Raw genomic sequence first — 23,259 nt, forward strand, 5'->3', positions numbered from 1 at the left:
AAGAAGAATTAAAGGTATCACTATTTGCAGATGATATGATAGCATACATAAGTCACCCCAAAAATTTCTACTAAAGGACTTCTCTAGCTGTTAAACATCTTCAGTGAAGTGGCAGGATGTAAAATTAATTCAAATAAATCAGTAGTCTTCCTTTATACACAAATGATAAACAGGCTGAGAAAGAAATTAAGAGAAATAACTCCCTTTACAATAGCCGCAAATAATGTAAAATATCCTGGGGTAATTAACCAAACAAGTGAAAGACCTGTGTGACAATAACTTCAAGTCTCTCAAGAAAGAAATCAAAGAAGATCTCAGAAAATAGAGGTGTCTCCCATGCTCATGGATTGGCAGAGTTAATATAGTAAAAATGACCATCCTACCAAAGGCAATCCACAGATTTGTGCAATCCCCATCAAAATCCCAACACAATTCTTCAAAGACATGGAAAAAGCAATTCCCAAACTCATCTGGAAAGGCAAAAACCCAAACTAGCATAATCTATTCTTAACAATAAAAGAACAGCTAAGAGAATCACCATCCCTGACCTCAAGATTTACTACAGAGGGATAAAAACTACACGGTATTGGTACAGAGATATACAGGTTGATCAATGGAATAGAATTGAAGACCCATAAATAAAACCACACACTTACAAACACTTGATCTTTGAAAAAGAAGCCAAAAATTTATGATGGAAAGGTGAAAGCATCTTCAATAAACTGTGCTGGTCTAACTGGCTGTCTGTATATAGAAAAATTAGAATCAGGTATTGGGTGAGGGAAAAGGTCTAAAGTCCTGAGGGCCAGCAGAAAGAATGGAAACAGGTAACCTTGGAGGTAGGAGGTTGGGGGACCCTCCAGAATGCACCAGAGATCTGGGAGGTAAGAGACTCTCAGGACTCAAATGTAGGGACTCTAGATGAAATGCCCAACAGTAGTGAGAGTGAACTTATAGTGCCCACCTCAAGCAGGAAGACAGGGCATGAAATGAGGGAGGGAGTTGTCATCCCACAGTCAAAATTCTGACTCATACTTGTTCCTGTCTGAAAGAACTACAGGGGTGGAAATGGAGAGGAGCCCGAGGAAAAGAAGGTCTAGGGACAGGCCCAAAGTGAGATCCAGCTCAAGGGGAGGCCCCAAACCGGACACTATTACTGAGACTATGGAGCTAGAGCGCTCACAAAAAGGGACCTAGTATGACCACACTCCTGAAGACCCAACAAGCAGCTGAAAGAGTCAGATGCAGATATTTACACGCAACCAATGGACAGAGGCTGCTGACACCTGTGGTTGAATTAGGGAAGGCTGAAAGAAGCTGAGAAGTAGGCTGACCCTACAGAAGGACTATCAGTTTCAATTAACCTGGACTTCTGATATCTTGCAAGCACTGTACCACCAACCAGGTTTCATACACCAGCTGATATGATGACCCTAACACATATACAACAGAGGACTGCCAGGTATGTGTTCAATCAGAGATGATGCACTTAACCCTCAAGTGACTGGAGGCCCCAGGTAATTTAGATGTCAGGTGGGATAGGGGGTGGGGACACCCTCATGGAGGTGGGGTGGGGAAGAGTTATGGAATGTGGTACAGTTGTAGTGTGTCATGGGGGGAATAAAATCTGGAGTGTAAAAAATTATATATATATATATATATATATATATATATATATATATATATATATATATATATATATATATGAAAGAATTCCAGATTTATGGAATTGACCAAAATGACTTGACCAAAATGGATATTTCAGTTCCTTCTGTCCAGCATTCTGCTACAAAATCTAACACCTGAATATACGCCTGCCTCTAAGGAAAACAGACCGGGCCAAATGATATCTCCTTGTGCTTGTTGTCAAGTGTCTGAGACAGAGAGAGTGCTAAATCATTACCTTATCTCATCATCAAATATTACCAGAGTTTGTTGACATAATAAGAGATGAGTTTCCCTTTCTTTTTCTTGCCTTTCATTTTTTTTAAGTTTATGAATGTGAGAGCTCTAATCATTTCCAGTCTCTGAAGGCAAAGGCTCTCAGTGCTCAGCTGTGGTTTTGAAACGCTAGATTAACGATCTGTTGGGTAAAAGAGATAAAGGTCTAGGATTCTAGATTACATAAACCATCTGCTCTTCTTCCCAGTGCACTGCAAATAACCTGAGAAGCACAAATCATCGGTGTTCCTTTTCAGATTAAGCCCCAGTTGCCAAACGTAATGAAGGGAAAGGAGTACAAAAGAAGATGGTGCACTGCTAGCTAGAGACATTAAGGTAGGAACTTTCACTCATCCTTCATTTTCAATTATTGGGCTATGCCACCCCAGGCACATCAAATAAAACCCCATGGCAAGAGCTTCAGCAATCTGTAGGTCTCCCTCAACAGAAACCAGACAAAATTATACTTTTGATTAAAGGAAGGTGGCTGATGATGGCAGGTCTTCTGATTGCTGATTGAGTAGATGTGCCTCAAAACAGGATGGTGCACCCCAGTGTAGAGTTAACTTAAATGAACAAAAAGTTCAAATGAACAAAAAGACATGATGCTGTAGCCACCCAAAAGACTGTAAGTGGAAACCTTAAACAGCAAAGTACACATAATCAAATCATGTCAATAATAAAGCCAGAAACCTATGAATTCTATGACAGCACAAAGAAATCAGGTCCTTGTGGGAAAAAAACCAACAGGAAAATAGATAAGAAATCAAGTGGGGTTTTTTTTGTTTTGTTTTGTTTTTGTTTTTGTTTTTTTTTGCTTATTTTTTTGTATTTTCATTTCAAATGTTATCCCCTTTCTTGGTTTCCCATCTGGAACTCTTCTGTCCCATCCCCCCTCCCCCTGCATCTATGAGGGTGCTCCCCCTCCCACCTACCCTCTCCCACCTCACTGTCCTGGCATTCCCCTACACTGGGGAATTGAGACTTCACCATTAATTGTTTTTAATTAATGTCTTTCTTTCCTATGTGCTTGATTGATGTGACCAAATAGTCTAGTGTTTGGCCTTTCTCATATCTTCCTACCATTCCAGAATCACTGTCATTCTTCTTTTTAACTCCACCATGTTTCATTATATTGGTTCAGCAAACATACAAGAAGTTTAGAGGACAGGTTTTTCATATAAAAGTTTCTGGAATATCATGTTGTTTCTCTTAAGAAAGGGGTACTTGTGGGAAGGAACAACAACCGATTAAATTAAGATGGTGCATATAGCATAATTGTCATGGGGAAGGTGATGGATTTTCTTGATCACATATCAAGATATGTGATAAGTTATCTTCAGGAATTTGTTTTCTATGGTCTAAAAAGCAGTATGTGGTAAAGAAATGTCTTCTAATTCAGTGAATGGATGAGTGGGTAAGAGAGTTACTAAGAAGAGAAAGAGTGACTCTTCTTTAGGTAGACAAAAATTCTACCTAAAAACAGACCTCATTTCAGGGCCTCTTCCTACTATGATAATTGACCAAACCTCTGAAACCTCAAGCTAGCTCCAATTAAATGTTGTCATTTATGAGAGTTTTCTTGGTCGTGTAGTCTCTTCAAAGCAATAAAACCCTAAGACACCCTGCATCCCCTAAATAATTTAGGTCCATGAGTGCTCACCTCTGCTTTTTACCAGATGGTTCCTTCCAGATTCAACATAGTTTGCATCATTTTATAAATATATAAGGAGTTAGTGTCCTGTCAACGTAGATCAAAGTACTGTCCTGTCAAAGGGATACATAGCTGCATATTCAGTACTAAACTTAACTTCATGGCGGATAACACTTTTAATTCTTCTTCTTCACCCAATTGACTCTCCATCTTAGTATTGAGTTATAAACCATGAGAGTGAAGCATTTTGTCATTTTTCTTGAATAATACAGTATCTAGAGCTCTCTCTGGATGCCTTTATTAGTTCATCAGCTTTCAGAGTAAGAACAGCTCCATTTCATAGTTGTTGAACCAAATTTTCATTGGCCTAATGAACTTTATTCTTATCATTCAAACTTTGTTGTTCCAGTTTAGTTTGGCTGTTATCTCTGAGGAACCTTCCCTTACTGCTCAGCCTAAGAAAGCATATAGAATGTAAAGACTTTTGACATATATTATATATATAGAATACATATTAATACATACATGCAATATATATGTAATATATGTAATTATACATTTAATATATATATATAGTGTTTCTCCCTTTTTTGTGAGCATCTGCATATAGGTCTTTTTATTTACATGGGTATTTATAGTCTCTCACAAGGCTTACCCTAAATGTTATCAGTGGTCACTGTCAGGACCAGGTATTCCAGGTTATCTATATCCTCTTCAAAGAACTGAAGAACTATGCACAAATAGAAAAGTAAGAAAGTATTTTTATTCAAAGGTAAAATTAGTGTACAGAACCAATATGCTACCAGAAAGCAGTGGTATACTTGAGCCACAGTGCATGTAGCTACTGCTTTCTGCCCAGGGCTTTAGGGTGTTGGAAGGATGGAAGAAAAGGGTTGGAAGAAAAAAGAACCTGCAAAGTAGCCAAAGACAGGCTACAGGGACTCATGCCCAAAAGTTGTTTATAAACCTCAAACATTACTGAGTCCTATAATCTTTTTTTCTTATTTTTCTTCTCTTCCTATTTCTTTCTTTCTTTCTTTTTCTTTCTTTCTTTCTTTCTTTCTTTCTTTTTCTTTCTTTCTTTCTTTCTTTCTTTCTTTCTTTCTTTTTCCTCTTCTTTTTGAAGACAGGGAAAATCAGAACTACAGAAAGAGAAATGACTTATTCAAAGTCATTACATTAAATGAAATAAACTACTATTGGCACATTGTATCCACACCCTCAATTCTATTTCTAAACCAGGACTCATTATTTTATATCTAAACTATTGCATATGCTGGAACAAATCAGAAAGAAAATGATAAATTCAAAGTAGGCTGAAGAAAAGAATTTACATGTCTTTGTGAGGCAGGCAAGTGTAGGCAGAGCAATTCAGTACCTTAAAGACTTGGACTACATATATCCTGATCCCAAAAATCTACTTTACAACCTGTACTAAGCAACATGCACATGCTTCTTTACAGAAAGCAACCAGGTCGCCGTGTTATACAGCTCTCCTGCAACCCTTAGTAGAATGCAAATTGACCCATTCTTTTCTCCTTGTATCAAAGACCTCCACATAAAATCACATACACTGAAACTAATTGAAAATAAAATATGAAAGAGCCTTGAACACATGGGCACAGGGAAAATTTTCCTGAACAGAACACCAATAGTGTATGGTCCAAGATCAAGAATTGACAAATGGGATCTCAGAAAATTTCAAAGCTTTTGTAAGGCAAAGGACACTGTGACTAAGACAAAATGGCAACCTACAAGCTGGAAAAAGATCTTTACCAACCCTATATCTGATAGAGGGCTAATATCCAAATCATGGTATGCACTCACTATTAAGTGGATATTAACCTAGAAAACTGGAATACCCAAAACATAATCCACACATCAAATGAGGTACAAGAAGAAAGGAGGAGTGGCCCCTGGTTCTGGAAAGACTCAGTGAAACAGTACTCAGCAAAACCAGAACGGGGAAGTGGGAAGGGGTGGGTGGGAGGACAGGGGAAGAGAAGGGGGCTTATGGGACTTTCGGGGAGTGGGGGGGCTAGAAAAGGGGAAGTCATTTGAAATGTAAATAAATTATATCGAATAAAAAAATGTTTCTATTTGGAAAGGAAAAAAAAAAAAGAAATTAGATTCCAGAGAACCAAATAACCCTGTTAAAAATGGGGAACAGAATGCTCTAAGAGCAAGAATTGACAAATGGGACCTCATAAGGTTACAGAGTTTCTGTAAGGCAAAGGACACCATCAAGAGGACAGATCGGCAACCAACAAATTGGGAAAAGATCTTCACCAATCCTACATCAGATAGAGGGCTAATATCCAATATATATAAAGAACTCAAGAAGTTAGACTCCAGAAAACCAAACAACCCTATTAAAAAATGGGGTACAGAGTTAAACAAAGAATTCTCACCTGAAGAACTTCGGATGGCGGAGAAGCAATATGCAATAAAATTTAAGTCACTTAAATAACTCTTATCTTTGAACCCATGCTAGATATATACAGCTATGTAATTATTATAAAAGCAAATGTAATTCGTTAGCTCTTCTACAATTTGACTAGAAATTGAGTGTTGTGCTATACTATGCAGCTGAAAGCCATGTCCTTAGTCAGAAGGTACTAGGCTCAAAGGATCAAGGTCATCTTCAGGGTCATAGTAATCTTCAGGCCATCCTGTAGTATATAAGTCAGCAACATATGTATTCCACTCCTCCACAGAACAGCTTGGCAATAAAATTAGTTATTCTTATATATGAGTTATTTTTAATATAAGCATATTTTAGATTACAGTAATTATTACCAAAATAGTAGGCTAGCATACTGTCTTTAAATGTCTTTTTTTTAAACATTGAATTGTCAAGATTATAAAAATCACCACGACTAGAAAGCAAAGTAATATTTTAGGTTAAAATTTGATCTTCCTAAACTTATGTACCTATTTTGTCATAATTTTAATTAAAATAGAATTATATTACATCTCTCCTTTCTTTTCCTTCATCCAACCCCTTTCACACACTACCTCCAGCTCTTCCCATTTTACCCTCAGTCTTTCTTAAATTGATAGCCTCAAATGTAATTGATGGAAATATAATTATGTATATATAGAGAGATGAACAAATATATAAATAGAAAGTTGTCAGTCCTGATATCATATACAAACAAATAAAAATTATCTCAATACTTCAAATGTGGGACCAATGAAACAAAATAACTTTCACAGTAATCCATTATGTAAATCACTATCTAAAGATCACTTAGCTCATGTTGTTTATTCACATTTGAAAAATAAAGTACATCTGCATGTTTTTTACCCTGTATATGCTTGTTTACACGTTGTTTGATTCTAGTGAAGTCTCTGAGTAGTTTTAGGCAGAAATTGACATGAAGTGATTATTATGGTAGTTTATTACTTCACCTTTCCTCTCCTTGGTCTTTGTTATTTGGCAAACATATCCATGACATATGTGGCCCCTTACATATCCTACTGTAACACATTAATTTGCATTGTCTTTTTTGCTTGAAAGGAATGGAGCAATTGTTTCCTGGGTTAGCCAAAAGTTCATCAGTGTGCCTCGTTTTCACCAAGAATCAATATTCAATCTAAAATATTTAATAAATATGAGAATAGGATTTGAATTATTGCTATTACCTCATTTTCTGATGCTATATTAGGCTCTTTAGTTGAGAATTTTCAAATTATTTCTCAGTTATATCACAGTTCATTATATGTTTATAACTGTTAATTATATGCATTTTATGTGATCTTATGTTAACATCCTAGTAGAAAGTGTTTGCATACTAATATTGTCATTTTGGAAGAACACAAACACTTTGGGTAGAACTAGGCAAGCACCTAGTCTCACCACGGGGCTTTATTTACCATTATTTGACTCTGCTGTCCACCAGAAAGAGCACTCCAGTTAGTCACAACTAGCAAAGACTCAAGTCAGTGCTTTGAGTAAAACACTTAACAAGAACAGACACTGAGTACTCCTCTGAAAGTAAGATATTCAGAGATTCAGTCCCAGTGTAGCAGGCTCTGACTAATATGACTAGGGTTCATGAAACAACGGTTTCTATCTTCCCCTCTCCTAAACTCTAGCATTATTGGGGGAAAATATCTTGAGAGAGAAAGTACACTCATGACAAAACTAGAATAAACCTAGCAACAACAACAACAATAATTATGGAGGGAGAAGACTGTTGGGATTCTTAGGAAGTCAGAACCTGTAGATGAGGGCACAGTATGTGTTTTTACTAAGTGAACACTTAGCCAAACTACCTTCCTTGAATCCAGGCTTATCCCTATAGTCTAAGGATGTCCTTTTACTTGTCATGCTTAGAAGATGCTTATAGAGTTTTTGATATAGATATGAGTGAAGTGGGTGAAGTGGAAGCCCTTTCTGGAATTGCCAGCTGAATTTTATAGTACCACGCAGTGAGAATACCTTTATTTCTGACTCAGTAATGAACTTCAACTCCAGGCTCCAACTGTGAAATCCCCAGCTTCTGCCTTTGCTAAGGGTGAATCCAGTTGGAGTTCTGCTTTCCGAGGTCTCCTAGCTTTCCAGCATAAGTAACAAATGGATATATACTTTATGCATAATTTGAATTTGGGAAAGGTATTATGAATCATGTCAAAATTATTCTTATGTCACACAGTGCTTAGCAACAAAATGTATTTATTTTTCTATTGAGTTTCTTCATGTTATAAACTTCCAAATGTTTTTGATATATCCAAAATATAAAGAAGCATTTTGGCACCATGATTATACATGGATTGTATATTTTCTCTAATCATTTATTAAAAAAGCCTATGAAAATACAAATTTCTCATTTTTAGTTCCTTTTTTTTATACTTGATTGAGAATCAAAATTTAATCTTTTTCAAATATATGTACTTGAAATCTAGCCTGGATGTTCATGTTTATAAATGAGTAAGCACTCCTAACAGGTTATTTACAATATGAGAAGAACTCTCAGCTTTTAGAGTCACAAAGTTATTTAAATTTAATGTTGGTGATGTAGGCAAAAAGAACATGGGTATTTTATAAAATGATCATATTTTGAAGAAAAATGATACTGATCATTGTCATGAAACCATAAAATGTCCAGACAAAAACTTTACTTTTTTCCAGTAAATGCCCGAATTTATATAATTTGTTCTAAAGTAGAATTCATTAGATTTGCACATATAAAATATGTAATGCTCTTGAAATAATTTTAAAAGATGTCTTGGAGTTTATGATATTAGAGAGTAAATTTTCATGAGAGCGATTCTTTTGATTTTGAATAGCATTATACTTTTTAAATTTTCAATTTTAAACTGAGTTTTGTCTTTAATGGGCTAATTATCAAGTCTTTGCATTGGGAAGAAAATGAATATAAACTAATAAAAAACTAGGGAATAAAAAAAAAAATGCTCAACTTCATTAGTCATTAAGGAAATGCAAATCAAAACAACCCTAAGATTTCATCTTACACCAGTCAGAATGGCTAAGATTAAAAATTCAGGAGACAGCAGGTGTTGGAGAGGGTGTGGAGAAAGAGGAACACTCCTCCACTGCTGGTGGGGTTGCAAATTGGTACAACCACTCTGGAAATCAGTCTGGCGGTTCCTCCGAAAACTGGGCACCTCACTTCCAGAAGATCCTGCTATACCACTCCTGGGCATACATCCAGAGGATTCCCCACCATGTAATAAGGATACATGCTCTACTATGTTCATAGCAGCCCTATTTATAATTGCCAGATGCTGGAAAGAACCCAGGTATCCCTCAACAGAAGAGTGGATGCAAAAAATGTGGTATATCTACACAGTGGAGTACTATTCAGCCATTAGAAACAATGAATTCATGAAATTCTTAGGCAAATGGATGGAGCTAGAGAACATCATACTAAGGTATGAGGTAACCCAGACTCAAAAGGTGAATCATGGTATGCACTCACTAATAAGTGGTTATTAACCTAGAAAACTGGAATACCCAAAACATAATCCACACATCAAATGAGATACAAGAAGAAAGGAGGAGTGGCCCCTGGTTCTGGAAAGACTCAGTGAAACAGTATTGGGAAAAACCAGAACGGGGAAGTGGGAAGGGGTGAGAGGGAGGACAGGGGAAGAGAAGGGGGCTTACGGGACTTTCGGGGAGTGGGGGCCTAGAAAAGGGGAAATCATTTGAAATGTAAATAAATTATATCGAATAAAAAAATAAAAATAAAAAAAAGAAAAGAAAAGAAAAGAAAATGGGGAACAGAGCCAAACAAAGAATCCTCAACTAAGGAATACTGAACTGCTGAGAAGCACCTAAAGAAATGTTCAACGTCCTTAGTCATCAGGGAAATGCAAATTAAAACAACCCTGAGATGCCACCTCACACCAGTCAGAATGGCTAAGATCAAAAACTCAGGTGACAGCAGGTGCTGGCTAGGATATGGAGAAAGAGGAATACTCCTGCACTGCTGGTGGGATTTTACACACACACACACACACACACACACACACACACATATATATATTTCTATATTCTTTGTTTACATTCCAAATGATTTCCCCTTTCCCAATTCCTCCCTCTGCATATGTTCCATAAGCCTTCTTTTCTCCACCCATTATCCAATCACCTCCCTCCTTTTTCTCTGTCCTAGTACTCCCCTATAATACTAGATTAAGCCTTTCCAGGATTAGGACCCTCTCCTTACTTCTTCATGGGAGTCATTTGTTGTGCTAATTGTGCCTTGGGTATTCAGAGCTTCTGGGCTAATTAATATCCACTTATCAGAGATTGCATTCCATGTGTATTCTTTTGTGATTGGGTTACCTCACTTAGGATGATATTTTCCAGTTCCAACCATTTGCCTAAAACTTTCATGAATTCATTGTTTTTAATTGCTGAGTAGTATTCCATTGTGTAAATATAGCACATTTTCTGTATCCATTCCTCCACTGAGGGATACCTGGGTTCTTTACAGCTTCTGGCTATTATAAATAAGGCTGCTATGAACATGATGGAGCATGTATCCTTATTGTATGCCATGGAATCCTTTGGGTATATGCCCAGGAGAGGTATAGCAGGGTCCTCCGGAACTGTCATGTCCAGTTTTCTGAGGAACTGCCAGACTAATTTCCATAGTGGTTGTACTGCTGGTGGGATTTTAAGCTGGTAAAACTACTCTGGAAATCAGTTTGGTGGTTCCTCAGAAAACTGGATATTATACTACCAGAGGACCCAGTTATACCACTCCTGGGCATATACTCAGAGGATTCCCCAACATGTAATAAGGACACATGCTCCACTATGTTCATAGCAGCCTTATTAATAATAGCCAGAAGCTGGAAAAAACCCAGATGTCCTTCAACAGATTAATGGATACAGAAAATGCGGTACATTTACACATGGAATACTACTCAACTATTAAAAACAATTAATTCTTGAAATTCTTAGGCAAATGGATGGAACTAGAAAATATCATCCTAAGTGAGGTAACCCAATCACAAAAGAGCACACATGGTATGTACTCATTGATAAGTGGATATTAGCCCAGAAGCTCAGCATACCCAAGATATAATTCACAGACCAAACAAAGGTCAAGAAGAAGGAAGACCAAAGTATGGATACTTTGGTCCTTCTTAGACAGGGGAACAAAATACCCATAACAGGAGATACAGAGATAAAGTGGAGATCAAAGACTGAAGGAACAATCGTCCAGAGACTGCCCCACCTGGGGTTCCATCCCATATATAGTCACCAAACCCAGACACTATTATGAATGCCAACAAGTGCTTGCTAACAGGAGCCTGATATAGCTGTCTCTAGAGAGGCTCAGCTAGTATCTAAAAATACAGAGGTGGTTGCTCTCATTAGACTGAGTGAACACAAGCTTCCCTATGAAGGACCTAGAGAAAGACCCAAAGGAGCCGAAGGTGCTAGCAGGCCCATAGGAGGAACAACAATATGAACCAACCAGTACCCCCCAGAGCTCCCAGGGACTTAACCACCAACCAAAGAGTACACATGGAGGGACCCATGGCTCCAGCTGCATTTGTAGCAGAGAATGGCCTTGTTGGACATCAAAGGGAGGAGAGGCCTTTGGTCCTGAGAAGGCTCCATGTCCCAGTATAGGGGAATGCCAGGACAAGGAAGCAGGAGTGGGTGGGTTGGTGAGCAGGGGAAGGGGGATGGGATTTGGAGTGGAAATCAGGAAAGATGATAACATTTGAGAAGTAAATAAAGAAAATATCTAATTAAAAAGGAAAAAAGTAAAAAGAATAGAGGGGAAAGGGAGCAACATTATTGTTAGAATACTTCCTGCAGATTAGGGCAGTCAAGTTACTTGGGGCAAGTATGATATTCATGATCAAGATATCTAATTTCTTCTTCTTTCTTCTTTGTACACAACTATTTAGCAAACAGTGAGCAACAGCACTCATCAGTGACAAACAGCAACCAATAGCAAACAACAAACAATCAACAATCCAAACTGCCTCTTGAAGGCCTAGCATTTATATATCCTCTGAAAAAGCCCCAAAATTCCAAACATCAATTGCAGAAACTATCTGCAGCTGGCAAAATCAATCATTCTTCTGATACAGTATGAGGTAAGTCATAGTCATCTCCTGTGGACAGCCAAAGCAGCCCCACATCCTATACCTGGGATTAAAGCAGAAATATATTCTCATAATATTTATGTGTTTTTTAAGAAGCCAAAATTCTCACTAAAGATCTCTATTTCCCAGTTCTTTATGTATTTTCAACTTATGTTTGGCTTCTATGTCATGATATCAATTATTAATGCTCAGCACTCTTGGATTAATTGGGATATCAGTGGTTACCTTAGGTGCATTTGTAGTTCTGCTTTCTTTGTAGGTAGAACCTAAGCTAAGAAATTTAACCATGAACACATTCTTGGAAATTTTGCTTAGACATGGACAGGCATTATTTTAGCCACCTACCCCTCTATGTGTCTGATGAACCATTTGTAATCAGCAGCTCCCCTGAGAAAAGGGCTCCAAGAATCCATAGATATAAGGCTGGATATGTAGATTGCTCTCCCTGTATCTGAACTACCCAAATCTTATTTTTCATAAATTAGAGTTAAAACATTGATGAATAATCAATTCCAAATATTTTTCATCTTCTGGTAAAGGCCTTTCTGTAATCAGTAAATGCCTGTACAAGATTTGGGAGCAGTAAAGAGAGAACCTGGCTTCCTTAGAGGTAGAAGCTTTTGGTTCCAAGAGACTGACTTCCACTGAGGTCTACAGAGAAAGGTATATAGTAGCTTTGAATGCAGAAGCTGAAACTTGCTTTGGTGTTTCTGAAAATGCTTGACAAGGATCAGCCTATTGCCTAGAGTCAGCAGACAAAAAGACAGGAGCTGTCAAGGCTGCCTCAACCAGAAATTGTGTGACTTCCTCCCTGACTTGGTGTTTCTAAGGGGGTTTACTGTCCCAGTTCTCCACAGCTTACTCACCACATGGGACACAGTGGAAGAGATGACTCTCTGCTGTCACATCAGTTAAAACCCAGCCAAGCAGTGGGAATTCTCTGTAGTTTGTTCTATTATTGGAATCCAATTACCATCTGGTGACATCAGGAAGTACTATTCTTCTGTGTCAGCAAACACATAATGCAGGACTTTGGTGAGCAAGCTAAGAGCTTTCAGAATTTAGAGCAAAAAGTAAAGAAATAATATTTTATTTCACAAAGGATTTTCTGTCTATTGGAATTCCCCTAGCTTCATACTAAAGATCATTTTGTTCTCTTTCACTTGCAGTCAAAATAGTGTTATCTAAGCCTACAAGGAGAGACAATGCTAGCCATAGAAGTAGTGGGTCACTAAACAAAAACTCAGTGCCAGGTGTGGGATCCCTCCAAAGCAGGTTACATTAGTTACTCTTTGTGGGTTTGATAAAATGCCATTACTAAAAACAGCTTATGAAAGTGTTTTGTTTTTGTTTTGGCTTACAGCTCCAGATGGAGATCCACAACAGCAGGAGAGGCATGTCAGCAAGCATCAGGAGGTGAAATGCACACCCCAATGGCAGAGCACATTTAATTACACAGGAAACTAAGAGTGTAAACTGTAAGTGCAGTAAGGGTATTTATTGTCCAAGACAATCCCTAGTGAGCTACTTCCTCCAGTCAGGCTCCATATCCTAAGTGTTCCATGACCTCCATAAGCTGCATTGCCCACTGAGGGCCAAGTGTTCAAACATACCAGCCTCTGAGAGTCATTTTTCATTGAAACAATAAAATAGATGTTGGCCAAGGAGGTCACAGAGACTTAAGACGCTACATGTTTATACTATTCTTTTTGGTGACCCAGAAGAACTTGTTAGACCCTGTTGATGAAGACCCTGTGTACTATTTATAAGATATAGAGATATCAAGCTCGAACTGTATTAGAAGTTTCCTTCCTGGTGCATAGTTTTCATGGAACTAGATGGTGCTGCATGGGCTTTTGGAAGGGTGTCAAGACATCAACCATCTTATCCAAGTGTGAACTCTACAAAGTACAATACTAACTTGCAAGATAAGATGTGCCCATTGGTTCCATAGCGGTGCAACTGTTAACTATTATGTAGATAATCGAGTAACCCTTAATGACATTACACTCTACAGGAGGAAATCCATACCTAGTACTGTAAATCTTATTCAAAACTTATGACTGAAGAGGTCTCAGACCCTAAAGGAATATAACACTGCTTCGAAGCTAAGGTAAAATATCAAACTGCTAAATATCTATACTCATACCCACAGACAAATGCTACCCGCAACCTTAGAGAAGGCTCTTCTTCCAATGAGTGGAATGGAACAAAACTACTCTCAAGAGGATGAGAACAAAGGGAAGTTGAGACATTGTATGGAACTGGAGAAATAGCTCAGTGGTAAAGAGCACTGACTGCTCTTCCAGAGGTCTGAGATTTGAGCCCCAACACTCACATGGTGGCTCATAACCTTCTGTAATTCCTCTTTTAAGGCATCTAGTGCTCTCTTTTGGTCTCAGTGGGCACAAGACATGCATTCATGCAAAGCAATTATACACATTAAATGATTTTTAAATAAAATATACACACTACATTTATATTTTAATATTTAAAATGGTTTTTAAATTTAAATATATTTTGATCATATTTTTCTTCCCCAAGTCCTTCCAGACTCTCTGGCCTACCCACTCAAGTTCTTTCTCAAACAAACATACAAAAATCCAATACAACAACAAATCTCCTAAAACAAATACACAAACAAACAACAAAAATAGAGAACAAAAACCCACCAAACTGTAATCAAATAAAAGCATGGGAAAATCTATTGAACATGAGACTTTTCTTGAAGTGATATACCCAGTGTTATTCCATTTGAGAAAATTATTTTCTCTTCTCCAGCAGGTATAAATGGCAATTCAATGGTTAACTTTGACTCTAAAGGCTAGGTTTTCATTCATTCATTCATTTTTAAAATATTACAAAATATAATAAGATAAAACACCAACTATCACATGGATGTTAGACAGGACAGACCAATAGGAAAAGGACAGCCCAAGAGAAGAATACTGTACTGCCTATTACTCAGCTGGGCGGTGGTGGCACAGGCCTGTAATCCCAGCACTCTGGGAGGCAGAGGCAGGCAGATCTCTGAGTTCAAGGCCAGCCTGGCCTACAGAGTGAGTTCCAGGACAGCCAGGACTACACAGAGAAACCCTGTCTCGAAAAAACCAAATCCCAAAAAAAAAAAAAAAAAAAAAAATCGAATACTCACTTGTTCACAGACTCAGGAATCCCATAAAAGCGCTAAAGTAGAAGCCATAAAACACACACTGAGGTGCAAGAGTATAGGGGAATTCCAGAACAGGGAAGTAGGAAGGGGTGGATGGAAGAACAGGGGGATGGAAAAGGGCAAAAGGGCTTATGGGACTTGCGGGGAATGGGGACCCAGAAAAGGGGAAATCATTTGAAATGTAAATAAAAAATATATCAATTAAAAAAAAAGAATCTACAAATGAAAAAAAATACACACTGAGGACATGGTATAAGCCCTATGCATGCTGATACAGTCTCCATCAGTTCATGAGTTTTTCTCATGTTGATTTACAGGACCTTGTTTTTATATTATCTCGTGTCTTCTATCTGCTCCCCCACCCCCGACTCTTACACTCCACTCCATCTTCTGCAAGATTCCCCAAGCTTTGAGGGGGAGGATTTGATGGAGATTTGATGGAGGCATCAGGCCCTAAAGGAATTTAGCACTGAGTATTCCAAGGTCTCTCATTATCTATGTAATGTCTGGATATGGTTCTATGCATCTATTCCTATCTGTTGCAGAAAAACAATTCTCTGATGATGGATGATCAATGAGTATAGCAGAATATAATTAGGGATTATTTTATTACTATTTCTTTCTTTCTTTTTTTTATTAGACCAGTATATTTTGGTTTTTACCCTAGGATCCTATGAATCCTAGTCTTTGGTTCATGGTCACCCAAGAACTGTCAGGTATGGATTCTATCTCATGGAGTGAGCCTTAAATCAAATTGGTTACTCCTACAAGCTTTGTGCCATTACTTTAGCATAGCTTATAGGCAATATATTATTGTAGATCAAAGGTTTTGTGCTTGAATTGGTGATTACATTTCACTTTTAGTATAGAGTAATTTCCTGTATCAAAGATGCCAGCATGTAGAAGTGAAGGCTTATCTGGACACAAGCTTGATATCTCTATGCTCAGTGAGTTGTATGGGTGTTGTTTTAGCAATGGGACCTTGCTTTCAGTTTGTGGAGAGCAACCTGTATTCTTGGCAATAGCCTGAGTTGCTGAGGGCTTCCCATGGGACCATTTTAGTTGTCAATATTATTGGATAAAAGCCAGTCCCAGTAGTGGAGATTATGTTTAAGTTGGGACTCTGTCTCCCCCATTATTGGTCACTTTCATTTAGATTGTCTTCATATGTTTATATATTTTAGAAAGTTCATATTAGATTTCCATACTATCCTCAAATGTCCCTTAATTTTAGCTGTCTCTTCTCTCATTCCCTCTCACTACTCTTCTTCCCCACTCCCCATTGATCCTACCATTCCAGCCCCTCATTCAGCCATACTTATCTACTTCATTTCACTTTCCTAATGAGATCTATCTCTTCCCTTAGATCCCTAATCTATACATAACTTCTGTGGTTATATGGTTTATAGCTTGGTTATCATTGACACAACAGCTAATATCCACATAGAAGGGAATACATACTACACTTGTCTTTCTGAGTCTTAGATACTTCACTTGGGATGAATTTTTTCCTAGTTCCCTACATTTATCTGCAATTTTCATGGTATCAACAGCTGAGTAATACTGTGTTGTATAAGTGTACCACATTATCTTTATCTATAGTTCTTGTTGAAGGACATCATTGTTATTCCCAATTTCTAGGTATTATGAAAAAAGCAGCAATAAACATTGTTGGACAAATTTCTCTGTGGTAGCATAAACTGCCCTTTGGGTATGTACCCAAGAGTGGTATAGCTGGATTGTGAAGTAGATAAATTCTCATCTTCCTGAGAAACTGCTATGGTCATTCCTGCTGGCAATTTATGAATGTTCCTCTTAGTCCACATCCTTGCGGCATGAGATGTCACTTGTTTTGTTGATATTAACCATGCGGATTCTGACATGTGTAAGGTGAAATCTTAATGTAATTTGATTTTCATTTCCATAATGGCTAAAGATGTTCAATAGTGAACATTGTTGAAGAAAAGGGGATAGAAAACATGTAGAACTAGAAGATAAAGGGAAGGGTTGGGAAATGCCAACTCCTACATAGAACATGTCCATAGCAATCATAAATTTGTGGCAGCTGAGCCTACAGTTACTTGACCACTACAAGTTGAGCCTTTCTAACAGTCAGCTATGGATGTAAAAGAAGGCCACAGGGTCCTACCACTTACTGCTGACTTGTTGGTAACCAAGAGATTCTGGGAGGAGAGGTAAGGTATCCAGTTATATACTCATGACTGAACCCACCAGGCTCTATCAAACAGTTCCAAACCATTGCCACACACATGGCTTAATACCAATTAAACTCCAAGGAACAGAAGTCAAAGAAAGAATAATAAATAGAGGAAAGAGATTTGTAAAAAAAAAAAAAAAAAAAAAAAAAAAAAAAGGTAAGGGGCTGGAAGGAAATAATTAGAAGCAAGTAATCAGAATGAATTCTATTCTATGAATTATATACATCTGTGAAATTGTCAAAAATAAAAAACTTTTTTTTCAATAATGATGGTGTTATTTAGTATATCCAATCCCTGGTTTTTTGACCTTATAAACAGGCTGGCCTTGAGGAGCTTAGTCCTCTACCTAAATCTAAGCTTAGGCATTGAGGGATGACTTACTGTGCTAAGTTGTTTCAAGAGTTCAGCCAGAAGGAGACAGGGGTCCTTTCTCAGGAGGTAAAAAAACCTGTTACCTCTTCAAGAGATGCTGAGGCAAGACTATTAGAGCCTTGGCCTTGATGCACGTCTCTGGTACCTTTTTTTGACTTAAAGATCCTCTACAATGAGAGAAGCTTCAGGATGCTTCATGGTAAAAGGTTTGATAGATGTGGAACAATTTGATGAATATTTAAAGATATAAATAGTTTTTATGGATGTTAATCTCAGAGCTTCCCTTGTCTTTTCTTGGAGTAACTTATTCTACCAAAGTTGGAAAACAAGTTATGCCTAAATTCTTAGATAATCTGAAACTTCTTTGTAACTTTAAGGAGAGTGCAATTAAAGCGTCAGGAGTTCTCAAGGCAATTATATTTATCTGATCTTCTAGATACCTGTGGATTAAAATATCTTTCTGTGTTTTTCAACTATTAAACTTCCTAATTTGCCTCATGATGGACTCTATTCTATTTTTCATGTCAGCATGTCACTTGTTGCAAATGCAAGACACTGAAAAAGTCAGAATCCTCAATCCTTTAATCCTATCTACAATGTGCTGCCTCAAAGGCTATTGTTGTGCTTTTATGACCAGGGAATATTTTGTCTAGATAAATCTAGGACAGATAATAGGCCAAACCCAATTTTCAGCTCATTATATCCAAACTTCTTTCTCACAAGCCAGAATCAAAATCTGCAGGAAGGAGAGGACACAGAGATTCCTTTCCAATATCTAGAATAGAAGTGATGCATGGCCACACAGATGACCAAACATGACAGCAACATCATACCATCTGATTTCAGTGGTGATGATATCACCTAGTGACTTTTAACTTAAGACTTAGTTTCTCCTTTGCCTCTCTTAGAGTCAAAATGGTTATATATGACATCTAGGAATGCAGAACCAAGGATGCTTCAAAATAACCACAAGTCCACAAATATTAGTCTTCTATTTTGTATCTCATCCAAACAATTTTACTCAAGAGCTTTCCATCTCTCTGTTTTTATCCCTATAGACTTTGACAGATCACTACCTTTCCTTAGTGCACTGGATCTCTTGTACATAACCTTTGTGATGTTAATGCCTACTTCCATAAAATACCATGAAATCACAATATTGTACTGTATAATCAGTGGTACTCCAGTATCAATGAATTACAGTATTAAGCACTAATTATGTATCAGTTCACTTAAAGTATCTTAGTCATTAGCAATACTATTGTTATTATTGAATAAAATAGAGAACTCAGGACCATAAACATTAATCAAATTATTTAAAGTTGTATATGAGGTAATTGGTATAACTGGGAATTTTATCTCAAAATATAATACTCTTTCAAGATAACATGTTGTCTTTTTAAACATAAAAACCATAGCATTTATTCTCATATTGGCAGAGTTCATAATAACAACAGGCACTTAGAGACTCTCTCCTGCAGATGCACACATGAGTGGTATTTAAGGGATGAGCAGTACAATGGATAACATTGTTCTCTAACACAAGGCAACTGGGAGAAGAAATAGAAAATCACCTTAGGCTATTAGGCTGATCAGAAACAGAACACCTATGTGGGAATTCTTAGCATTTGTGGCAAATCTCACAAAGTACATGAACTATTTTGAAGAGCTAACTTTTCAAATTCTCAGTAATATAAATAAAAATCAGACAATATATCAACATATAATAAAAGGGGTCAAGATATGACAAATTTATCTAGAAGCTACAAGTAAAAAGCTATTGCCAGCACCTTCATAAGAATTAGTTACTGATTCTTGACTGAAAATAGTTAAGATATTTTAGGGATCCAATTAATCAATTTCATAATGTCCATTTGGATAGTTTACTTTCAATCTCTCTCAATTAAAATTATATTCTAAGAGACAAGCTACAAGAGTTCTGGGGTGATGCACATTAGTGAAGCATGCAGGAGTTCATTCTGATACCCAGGAAGACAGTAATCACGCATGTCTACACTTCCACACACTTCACAGAGAAGGAAGGGAGGGTGGGGAAAAGAGACGTCCATGGCAGTTGCCCTTGAGTGAGGCTATGCTAAAAGAATGGCAAGAATCAATTCTTTTGTTCTTGACAAGGACAATACAAAGACAAAATAAATAATTTATAAACACACTCAGTATTCTGTATAAAAATTAGTTTTAAGAAATTCATTTATAGTCAACCCTTAAGTGATATTTATTATAGGCGAAAATGTATGAGCTTTGTTTAGGTCACTGTAGGAAAATGAATTGGGCAATAAAGGATGGTTAAATATCTTTCTCCACTGGGCACTGTATTAGGTGTTATTTGTAACAAAGACTAATTGGGCAATTAGTTTACTGGGAAGTAGTAATTGTTCTGAAATGTGAGCTGTTTTGAATAATAGATATCAGTTTAATAAAGGTTTGCTCTACAGACTTTATGGTCACAAAGGGATTCAGAAAGACTCCATTAGACAATATTTAGGCATTATGTTTTAGCTTGTTATTAAGCACAAAAAATATTCTTTTTTTCATTTTATTTTTTTATTTGATATATTCTTTATTTATATTTCTAATGGTTTCCCCTTTTCTAGCCCCCTCTTAAAGCCCAAAATGTGATTGTTCTGGGCCTTCCCAGGATGGACAATGGCTTAACATCCAGATTTGAAGTGGAAGAGACACAATTACATTTATTTGACTCACTGGATGCCAGTGCATTTTAATTTATTTTCAATGCTGGAGCACAAACTCAGGGACTTGCACTATATTACTTCAGAGGTATTTCCTCATCTCATAAATATTCGATACATATATACAAATATTTTGGAAGATTTTTCCTGATATTGTCTTATGAAAGGTAAATATCCCACCATTAACCTATACTACTGGTGTAAGAGGTCTGACATTAATAAGCCCGTGGACCTTAACACAATTAAAACCATGATGGAAGGACCATTTAGACCTTGGAACATAGACATTGGCAGCATTACCTGTGAGCATGAGAACAAGGAACTAATCGATCAAATCTCTAATTCTGGGTAAGTCCCTATATGTGCTTGCTTTTTGGTTTCTGTAGGTCTGATTCTCACTAATTTTTCTTGCTAATTGAGATGTATCAACCCAAGATTTTTTGTTTGTTTCTTTACATAATTACTCAAAAAAGGCTTGAGGTTACACTGTAGTCCAGTTGTAGCCTGTAATGCAGTTGCTGGCTAGTTAATAACAATTGTCTTAGCTTAAACCCATGTTTGATTAGTGAATAAATACTGGTGAATACCTCACAATACCGGTACATTGGCAAATGTTTCTATAAAGATTAAATGCTCCTTATTTACAGTTCTAGTTAATATACAAAAGAGTATATTTGCCAGGAAATAAAAAAGACATAGTTTTATCCTTCGTATCAGTTAAGATGTTTTGAAAAGGCAAAAGCTTTTGTCTTTGTCATGTAATTAAGATGAAAACCAAAGGAAAAGTTTTATGATAAAAACAAAATGGATCCCTATGTATGTATGTATGTATGTATGTATGTATGTATATCTGTCTGTCTATCTATATCTATCAATCTATTAATCTATCTATCTATCTATCTATCTATCTATCTATCTATCCAATAAGCTATCCACTGCTTTCAGAAATCTTCCATGGTTCCTCAGCCAATAGGATTTCTGCTTACAGGCGTCCATAAGCTTATTCTTCCATAATGCTTATTACATATAGAAGTCAGGTGTACAGCCTACTTCCCTGTATGTACTGTATGCTCCTTGTGGGGCAGGCTGCATGTCCTGCTCATCTTATTTGTCCAGAGTGTCATATATATGACATGGAATCAGATAGGATCTCATCAGTGAATAAATGTTCAATAATTGTTTTCTTAATTTCAGAATATTGTGTAGATTGGATTTCAGCACAATGTTTTATTTATTTTTAATTAACATAACTGTGTTTTCCCTTTATTTCTTCCCAAATCTATTTATCTTAGGTTTGTTTAGATCAGCATCCATCTAATGTGGACACATCCTATAGTCAGTTGCATTCATCTCTTACAGTCTATTGTCTTTTCTTTTTCTAGATTTCTTGAAGAAACCAAATAATTACTCTCATAAAAACCCCATATTCCATTCTTCACAAATCACTTCTTGATATTAGTCAGCTTGTTTTTCCATTCTTGTAGTTTTTTTACATTGATAAGCAGTTCTAGGTGCTTGATAACATCCAAGAAACATACATTCTAAAAGAAAGCATAGTGTAAGACATGCTAATGTGTTTCACTAGTATACAACAACATCCTCTCTCATTTTAGGTGTGATAAAGATTGACTTAAGCTTTTAAAGTACAAGGCATTGAACATAAAGCTTTAAACATGCTAGACAAGCACTAAACTACATGCCCAGGCATTTTAATTTTAATTTGGCACAGGTCTCATCAAATGGACCAGACTGGCTTCCAACTTGCTACATAGCCAAAACAGGCATTGAACTTGGATTCCTCCTTCTTCACCCAGCTATGTCTCTGATTTATATGTTGTATCGCTAAGATTGGCCATCTAATTTTAACACTTGTTATAAAATTCTCCACTAGTATTTATATAATTTTTAAGTAGCAATAGCGATAAAAATCACTAGACTTCTGATTTTATTAGTGGTTGCAAACTTGTGATTTTAATTTTATCATTCCTTCCACATTTATTATTGTAATATTTCCATGAAGCACTTTTCCACATCCAATATAGGGTACTTTGAAATAACGTTTACATGGAATAAAAGAAATATTTAATCATTTCCTTATCAATTTTTAGATTAATAAGATGATAGCAGAATGCAATGGTGAATGATAAGATGTTAGCTTGTTATGAAGTATTGTCATAAACTCATGAATTTTTATAGCTTGAAGAGTGTTTCAAACAATTATATTCATTGTTCTTTTCTGGTGCTTAAATTATCTCATGCTAGATAGACTAGTAGAGACTTCAAATTAATTTCTATGTATTTTTATCCATAACAATTCACTTTGGATTTGGATTCTTATTACCAAAGAATAAGAAATTTAAAGAATGTAATAAATTTTCAAATACAATCAACAACTACTAACAGTTTGCTACTTTTGCTTTACTTGTGTGTGTATGTGTATGTGTGTGTATGTCTGTGCATGTGTGCATCTATGTGTGAATATATGTGTGAAGTATGTGTGTGTGTCTATTCTTTGAGTGTAATTTTCAGTCCTTATAAACTTTTAAAACTTCAGCCCACATTTTTAAGATTAAAGACGTTCTTTTA

The sequence above is a fragment of the Apodemus sylvaticus genome, chromosome 6, assembly GCF_947179515.1.
Source record: "Apodemus sylvaticus chromosome 6, mApoSyl1.1, whole genome shotgun sequence".
Taxonomy (NCBI): Eukaryota; Metazoa; Chordata; class Mammalia; order Rodentia; family Muridae; genus Apodemus; species Apodemus sylvaticus.